Here is an 8,687-nt window from a genome sequence, read left to right as displayed (position 1 = left end):
GGCATAGTTTCTATTTTAGCATTATGTTATAACCTAAAACTATATTTAACACACTGCTTAAAGAAATTAATACAGCATAACTTTCTAACATAACACATACAATATTCATTTTACTATTTGCAAAGAGCCAATAATATAATGCACATTTTTTCACAGATTCCCTTCGCATTCTGGATTTTGTCAGGAGGCAGTGCCAGGTGCTGTGTCCCAGAGCACACACACGGCTGTGATCGGCCTGCAGCGCCCGGCGCCGGGGAAGGGACGGCGGTGACCGCTCGCCGCGGCCTGGGGCCGGAGCCAGTGGGGCTGGAGCCGGTGTGGTCAGTGTGGCCAGAGCCGGTGTGGTCAGTGTGACCAGAGCCAGTGTGGCCAGAGCCGGTGTGGCCAGAGCCAGTGTGACCAGTGTGACCAGAGCTGGTGTGGCCAGAGCCAGTGTGACCAGTGTGACCAGAGCCGGTAGCCGGTGTGACCAGTGTGACCAGAGCTGGTGTGGCCAGAGCCAGTGTGACCAGTGTGACCAGAGCCGGTGTGACCAGTGTGACCAGAGCCGGTGTGACCAGTGTGGCCAGAGCCACTGTGGCCAGAGCCGGTGTGCCCGGTGTGGACAGAGCCGGTGTGGCCGGCGTCGCCAGCCCCAGGTCCCGCCCAGGCCCAGCGCCGCCGGTGCTGCGGGGCGGAGCCGACTCTGTTTCCCAGGACTCCATTTCCCATTCCGCCGGACTCCATTCCCCAGGATTCCATTCCCCAGGACTCCATTTCCCGTTTCCCAGGACTCCATTTCCCAGCGTTCCGTTTCCCAGGACTCCATTTCCCGTTCCTAGGACTCCGTTTCCCGTTTCCCGTGACTCCATTCCCCAGGATTCCGTTTCCCAGGACTCCATTTCCCGTTCCCAGGACTCCGTTTCCCAGGCGCACCCGCGGAGGGCGGCGCGGCCCGGGAGCGGCCGGGAGCGGCTGCAGGCCAGGGCGGAGGAGCGGAGCGGAGCGGGGGCGCTGCCGCAGCCGCAGCGGGAGCAGCCCGGCCCGGCCCGGCCCGGCCCCCGCACATCCGGGCGCTGCCCCCCGCCGGGCCCCGCCGAGCCTCGCCGTGCTCCGGGGCCGGCACCGAGCGCCTGGGCCCGGGGCTCCGTGCGGCTCCGCTGGGAGCGGCCCCGGCTGCCGGCCGGCGGGGGAAAGGGCTCCCCTGCCCGCCGCGGGGATCCTTTACCCGGGTCTTCAGCCCTGTGACAGTCGCTGCCGCTGCCAAGCAAAGCGCAGCGTGAGTTAAAAAGCTCTGGTCTGGGCAGTAAGGTGCAAAAAGTGTCGTGTGAGTTAATGGAAAGCGGTAGAAATGCTTTATGGTTGTGATTATAGGGCTACAGAGGTGCTCCAAGAGCTGGAGCATCTCTGCCAGGCACACAGGCTGGGGGGGTTTGGCCTCAAAAAGAGGAGCTCTGGGGAGACCTTGGAGCCCCTTGCAGTGCCTGGGGGGGCTCCAGGAGAGATGGAATGGGACTTGGGACAAGGGGAAATGGTTTCCTTCTGCCAGAGGGCAAGGTTAAAGGCGTTATTGGGAAAAATTTATTTCCTGAAGGGTGGTGAGGCCCTGGCACAGGCTAGCCAGAGCAGCTGTGGCTGCCCCATCTCTGGCAGTGTCCAAGGCCAGGTTGGAAAGGGCTTGGAGCAGCCTGGGACAGTGGAAGGTGGCCCTGCCCGTGGCCAGAGACACCTGTCCATATGCACTTCCCCCTGTGGAAGGAGGTTGGGACTGTGTGGTCTTTAAGATCCCTTCCATCCCAACCCATTCCCTGATCTGGGGCTGCAGCCTGCACTTGCAGCTTCTGCTGCTGTTGTGTTCAGCACAGAGCTCTGCCCACAGGAGCACCAGGATGAGCTCCCCGTGTGCTGCTCCGTGCCACCGTGGTCCCTGCAGGGGCACAGAGTGGAGATCTGCCCTGCTGCCAGCTTGGCCAGCATCTCGTGCCTCCCCAAGGTTTGCTTTGCAGGGCAGGGTGTTTGGACAGGGGAGCTCTCGTGGCTGGCTTCTGGAGTGCCATCCAGCAGGAACCCAAGCTGTGGTGTTCACATTCTGCCTGGGATGCTGGAGTTGGGGATTTGAACCTGCCTCTTGGGAAGGAAAAGGTCTTGAGGCAGTAACTGGGCTGTGGGATACTCCAGAGGAAGTTTTATTGTGTATCCCCTTTGGAAACTGTGTGATTTTTAAAAGTTATTGAAGTTCTGCCTATGCCAGAGAGAGAAGGTGTTTGAGTGTTTGGAGAGATGCTCTTCAGGGAATACTGGCTGAGTTGTGTGTTTATTAAAAAAATGAAGAGGTAGGTCATTAGCTTTCACGGTTTTTGTTGAATACTGACAGGTTATGGATTTTGCCATCAGATCTAGATAAAATAAACCCATACAAAGCAGAAACTCAGTTTTGATTCAGGCCAGAGTAGTTTGGTTCAGTTTTGTTAAAACATACAAACACACAGTTGGTGCATCCACACCTGCCACACTCATCCCTTGTGTGGAAGCAGCAGTTCCTGCTCTGGTGTTTTTGGGGTCTGCTTGTCTTTCCTGCTGGTCACTTCCCGGTGAGCTGGGCTGCCTGCAGGATTCAGTGTGAGGTTGTTCAGGTGCGGAGACACCAGTGAGAGACTCTGAGCTCTTCTCTCAGGTAGCTCAGCATCTTGTCGTACTTTAGGCAGGGAGATTTGGAAAATGTGTGTTGTGGGCAGGCTGGGACTGGGACTGGGTGTGAGTCTGTCTGCAGAGGAGGAGGTTGTGACACACCCACGGAGGAGAACCTGCTGGTCCCTGTGCTCTGTGTACCCTGCTGAGCAGTCACAGCCTGGCCTCGTGCTGCACTGGACCCCTGGAACTGGGACAGACTGGGGTTTGTGAGCTTGGAAGAGCATCTTTGGGGTTATAAATGCAAATTTTATATTGACTTTTTGCTTAGCCTGTAATCGTGTGGGCGCAGTCCTGCCTGTGATGGCAGGTGCTGCGTGCCTGCCCTCAGTGCCCTCCTGAGCCACCCAGAGAGCCTCAGTGTCACAGAGCTGTGGCATCTCTTCAGCCTGGAGCATCAGAGCTCCTTCCATGGCCTGTCCCGGGCTCACAGGCTCCTCTCTGGCCTGTCAGTTCCCCTTCTGGAGCCTTCTGGCAAAGAACTATTAGAGGAACAAGTGGAACAGAGCAGTGAGATGCTGGTCCCCTGGTCTCAGGAGAGGGAGAGGATGGGGACCAGCAAAAGCTGTGCCAGACCCAGTGTATAACAGCCGTGCACGAGGGAGGTGAATGATTTCAGGGTGTCTCCATCTGTCTGGGGAAGGTGGTGAAACGTGGAGCCATTCCCCAAGGCATTCCCCATGCCATGGCAGGGGCCTGGAGGGTGAATGATGGCCCAGAGGAGTGGGCAGGGAGCAACTGCTGCTGCTCACAGGAAAGCACTGAGTGAAACCAAAGAGGGCTCAGTTCAGAGCTAATGAAATCATTTTTCATGCAAAGTGTAGTTTAACTGAGCTGTGGAGCCACTTGGCACATGACATAACAGTGCTGTGGGTTAGCATGAGCTCAGGAGAGAGCTGGAGCAGTTCAGGAAGGAGAAAACAACAAAAAATGAGGATCTGCAGAGACGCCATTGTGTGTTTGCACTCCCTCCTGGGAGAGGCTTGGGGGGAGTTTGGCTTTGGGCTTGCTGTACTCACACTCTTCCTTCCCAGCCCCTGTCTGGAGCTGCCCAGGGCTTTCTCTGGCCATGCTGGGTGCCAGTTCATCCCCAGCCAGACCTGAGTGCCCTCACAAGGCAGGTGAGCATCAGGTGCCTCTGAAGGGAGACAAGCAGAGCAGCCCTGAATGCTGCTGCTCCTGAGAGCAGCCAGGGAGTTTGGGGATGGCAGAGGTGCTGAGCCTTGGAGCCACGCTGGGCAGAGAGAGCACAATCCCCACTGTCCCTCTCCTTCCCAGCCCCTGCAGCTTCCCTGTGCCTGGTGCCATGGCTGGCCCAGAGGCACGTGAGGAGGAGGAGGAGGAGGAGATCTGCAGGTGGTGGAACAAGGAAGCAGGTTTGATCCACCTTAGGTGTGACCCAGTGTGTGTCCTGAAGGTTCCCCGAGCTGTGCCAAGGTGCCTTTGGTCCCAGGCACACAGGTCACTGCAGGAAGGGCGTTTTTTGAGGATATTCCTGTTGGTAGGGACAGACACCTAAGGCAGGAGTAGGAGTCTGTGTAGTATGAGGTGAATATGGCGATGAAAATTGAAATTAAGCAATAAGCTGCCCTTCCACCAGGAGGAGGGAAGGTGGGAGCTCTGGGTTTAGGCACACGCTGTCCCTGAAGGATGGTGAAAGCTCTTTGACTGGGTCAGGGGGATGTTTTCCAGGTGAGGAGCCCTTCATGGAAACAAGGCTTCTTTGGGAAAGAGACCCTGGCAGAAGGGTTTGTGCTTATCATGAAGGAAGGTGGAGAAAGGGCAGCGTACTTGTTTCACAGGAGGGGATGCACATGCCCATTCCCTTTGAAGGACACAGGGATCTGTGTGCCTGTGGGATCTGTCAGAAAAGTGGGAATGAGAAAGCACCCAGAGGCCTGGGCAGCAAGGTTGTGTTTGAGGGCTCAGGCAGGGCTTTTAGGGGAAGACTTCCCTGTGGAAGTGATTTCTGAGGTGAAAGGATTGGAGGGGTGGCTTTTGGGAAGGTCAGTCAGCTCTTGTGAAAATCCCCGAGTTTATGTGGTTTATATGAGTTTATGTGGTTCCTCTTCTGAGGGGTTACTTACCCAGCACCAGCTGGGTGTTTCAGACAGGCTTTTCTGTGTCCTTATTTCACCTGTTTCAGAAACATGGGATCTCCTGCTCTTTCTGTGGCACCGTTTTCCTGGCAGGATTTCCAGTGCCCTTTGTGCTGCTGCTGTGCTCCAGATCCAGTGGGATGCTCTGCCCCTCTCCTGGGATTTCTGAGCGACACTGCTGTGCCTTCCTCGCTTCTCCCTTCCCAGCTGCAGGACTCAGCCTCTGTTTCTCTCCATCCTGCAGTGCCAGGTCCTCTCCTGGCTGCTCTTGCTTCTTTGCCACCTGCTCCTTGTGGAAGCTTGCCTGATTTGAGCCTAAATTTCCCCTCAGGGTGGCTGTGCTTGGGCAGTTTGAAGGGATGGATTAAATCTGTGTGGGAACATCTGCTGCCCCATTGCGGTGATTTGTTACCAGGGCGATACCACACGATTTAGTGGAAAATGATAAATTCCCTTTGATATGTTGCCTGTGCTTTCCACAAGAGTGTCTGAATTCCAGAGGTGGAAAAGGCTGGATCTGTGCTGACTTCTGCTGTGCCCATCTTGCAGAGAGTGGTGGCTGCAGATCTCTGCAGGAGCAGGGTGGAGAGCAGTTTTGGTGGTGAGTGTTTTGGAAGTACAGCTGGCTAAATCACTGTGTTGGAGCTGTGTAACACCTCAGTCATGCAGGCCACTCCTGAGCACTTGAGAAGCACAGGTCTCACTCACCAGGAAGGAATGAACACATTCCATGGAATTTGGAGCACTTGGAGGTGGCAAACAAGCCGGTCACAACCCAGAAGGATCCAGAGACTCTTGGTGTGCTTTTGGAGGAGTGCTCCAGTTTGGAGTATGGGGAGGCAAAAGGGAGGTTGGAGGAAGGCTGGGTAGGGCCTGGTGTAGGAGGACAAGAGGGTGGAGCTGAGTAGGAACTGAAATCCTGAACAAGTCTGAGCAGAGGGAGGAGACCTTGGAGCTCTGGTGTGTCAGCATGAGTGTGCCCAGGGTGCTGGACACCTCCCGGGGGAGTGCTGGGCTGGAGGTGTCAGAGGCTGTGGGCTGTGCACAGGGGGACCCCCAGGGCTGGCTGTGGCCCCAGGGCTTTTAGCAGTGGTGGTGCTGAAGAGGGAAGCCCCAGGCATTTCTAATGTAGGGGCTGCAGTTCCTCACTGCAGCTCCCATGATGAGCTGAGCCCAGTGCAGAAAACACTCTTCTCACTGCCCAGTCAGCTGGTACCCACTTGCACTGGAAACTGTGGGAGACACTGGGGCACTGGGGAGAGGAGCCCGTTTCTGTCCAGGGCAGGTCCTGCCCTGTTTGGGCTTGTTGCTGTTTGCATCATGGCAAGGTCCTTTGAAACTGGCTGGGTTTCAGCAGTTCCTCCTGTTTGGCTGCTGTGGCCTAGGGTGAGAGCATCCCTGTGCTGTGTCCAGAGCCAGGATCCCGCTGGGAGCCAGGATCCCACCAGGAATCAGGATCCCACTGCACCCAGGAGCCAGGATCCCACCGAGAGCTAGGATCCCACCAGGAATCAGGATGCCACTGCACCTGGGAGCCAGGATCCTGCCAGGATCCCACTGCACCTGGGAGCCTGGATCCCACCAGGAGCTAGGATCCCGCCAGGATCCCACCAGGAGCTAGGATCCCACCAGGATCCCACTGGACCTGGGAGCCAGGATCCCACTGGGAGCTGGGATATGCTGGGAGCCAGGATCTCACTGGAAGCTGGGATCCCACTGGGAATCAGGATCCCACTGCAGCCGGGAGCCAGGATCCCACTGGGAATCAGGATCCCACTGCACCCAGGAGCTAGGATCCCACTGGGAGCCAGGATCCCACCAGGAGCTGGGATACACCGGGAGCCAGGATCCCACTGCACCCAGGAGCTGGGATCTCCCTGGGAATCAGGATCCCACGGTACCCAGGATCCCACTGCACCCAGGAGCTGGGATCTCCCTGGGAATCAGGATCCCATGGTACCCGGGATCCCACTGCACCCAGGAGCTGGGATCTCCCTGGGAATCAGGATCCCACTGTACCCAGGATCCCACTGCGCCCAGGAGCCAGGATCCCACTGGACCTGGGAGCCAGGATCCCACTGGGAGCTGGGATATGCTGGGAGCCAGGATCTCACTGGAAGCTGGGATCCCACTGGGAATCAGGATCCCACTGCAGCCGGGAGCCAGGATCCCACTGGGAATCAGGATCCCACTGGGAGCCAGGATCCCACCAGGAGCTGGGATACACCGGGAGCCAGGATCCCACTGCACCCAGGAGCTGGGATCTCCCTGGGAATCAGGATCCCATGGTACCCGGGATCCCACTGCACCCAGGAGCTGGGATCTCCCTGGGAATCAGGATCCCATGGTACCCGGGATCCCACTGCACCCAGGAGCTGGGATCTCCCTGGGAATCAGGATCCCACTGTACCCAGGATCCCACTGCGCCCAGGAGCCAGGATCCCACTGGGAATCAGGATCCCAGTGCACCCAGGAGAAGCTCGAGGCCATGCTTGCCACTCTCCCAAAGTAAAAAGGGGCTTCGCAAAGCTAATTAAGAGCAGCTTTTAATTTCCTGGCATGTGAAGGCTGTAAGGAGGATCTTTGGGTTTATTTTCTTCCATGGAAGGGTAAAGCTTCTCCTTCTAATCTCTCTGCATTAATAGCCCTTCCCTGAGAAAGTCAGGGAGCCAGGAATGCTCCGTGGCTCACTGTGTGGAGCCAGCCTTGGATCTGCCAAGGCTTGATGTGGGGTGGGCACCTCCCCTTGCTCTGGATGTGGCTCTTTCCATCCCAGGCTGTGTCAGAGCTGCAGCTGCATTTGTTTAACAAAACCAGCCAACAAACTGGTTTCACTTGCTGGTTGTGAGACTCGTGCGTGGAGCCAGCACAGCTCTCCGTGCTTTGCAGGAGCTCAGGAGCCCTGTGGGTTGCTGGGACAGCTGGATGTGTGTTTGTCTCTCCAAAAGCCATGTATTCTGCACTGCTGCTGCCCAGAAGGTGGAATAAGTGCAGGCCATCTCCCCTGCACCCTCCCCTGCTGACAGCAGAGGTGTAGGATCTGTGCTGGTGTGACAACACCCAAACACAGGCTCAGTCATGGATGAAATAGCTGATAAAACTCTTGGACGTGCAATTCTTGGATGTACAAACAGGGAACAGGGAAGAGGCACACAGGTGGATTTTATGCTTGAGGTGTGTGAAAGGGAAGTGTCTGTTAACATTGAGTTCTCTGAGGTGTGTTCAGCTCTGTGGGAGAGGTGAGGGTGTGCTGCCAGCCTGTGTCTCCCCACCAGCTCGGGCCTTGGATGAGGTTCAGGTGCATGGAATGGCAGGTGCAGAGGCAGCTGGGCAGTAGAGAGTTTTAGTGGAGTAAAAAGTTGATGAAAATTCATATGGCCATGGTTGGAATGGCTCTGTTTCTCAGCAGCCCTTCCTTGGCACTGGTTTGGTACCTGCAGGGAGGTCAGAGGTGGAAGCACCTGCTCAGTCTTTCCCGGGTTGTTATAAACCTCTCCGTAGGTCTCTGCTGGGTGATTTAACACCTGCCCCGTGTGTGTTGCTGCCAGCTGGGTTTGGTGTGCCCCTCTGGGGTTCCTGCTGCTCTTGGGGGGTTTGCCTGTGTCAGGTCCCCAGCTGCTGTTCCCAGGGCTGTCTCTGAAGCCTGGATGTGGCACAGAGGCCCTGCGGCTCCTCCCAGGTGTCTCGGGTTCCCTTTGGCTGCTGCTGAGTATCTGCCAGGGAGAATTAGTGCATTGGTGGCTGGAAGTAGAGGCAGGGCTGGGTTAACCTCTTCAGCTCTCCTCTGACCTGTTCTGTGTGTTTCCTGCATTTTGGGGCCCTCTTTCAGCATCTCCCTGGCAGGAGCTTGGCGGAGGCAGAGGTGGGAGCGTGGTGGGTGGAAGGGATGCTGTGTGCCGAGCAGGAAGATGTGGCATCACA

This window comes from Pyrgilauda ruficollis, unplaced genomic scaffold (assembly GCF_017590135.1).
Source record: "Pyrgilauda ruficollis isolate IOZ18807 unplaced genomic scaffold, ASM1759013v1 scaffold287, whole genome shotgun sequence".
Lineage (NCBI taxonomy): Eukaryota > Metazoa > Chordata > Aves > Passeriformes > Passeridae > Pyrgilauda > Pyrgilauda ruficollis.
The sequence above is the reverse complement of the archived record's forward strand: the minus strand, read 5'-3'. Positions refer to the sequence as shown.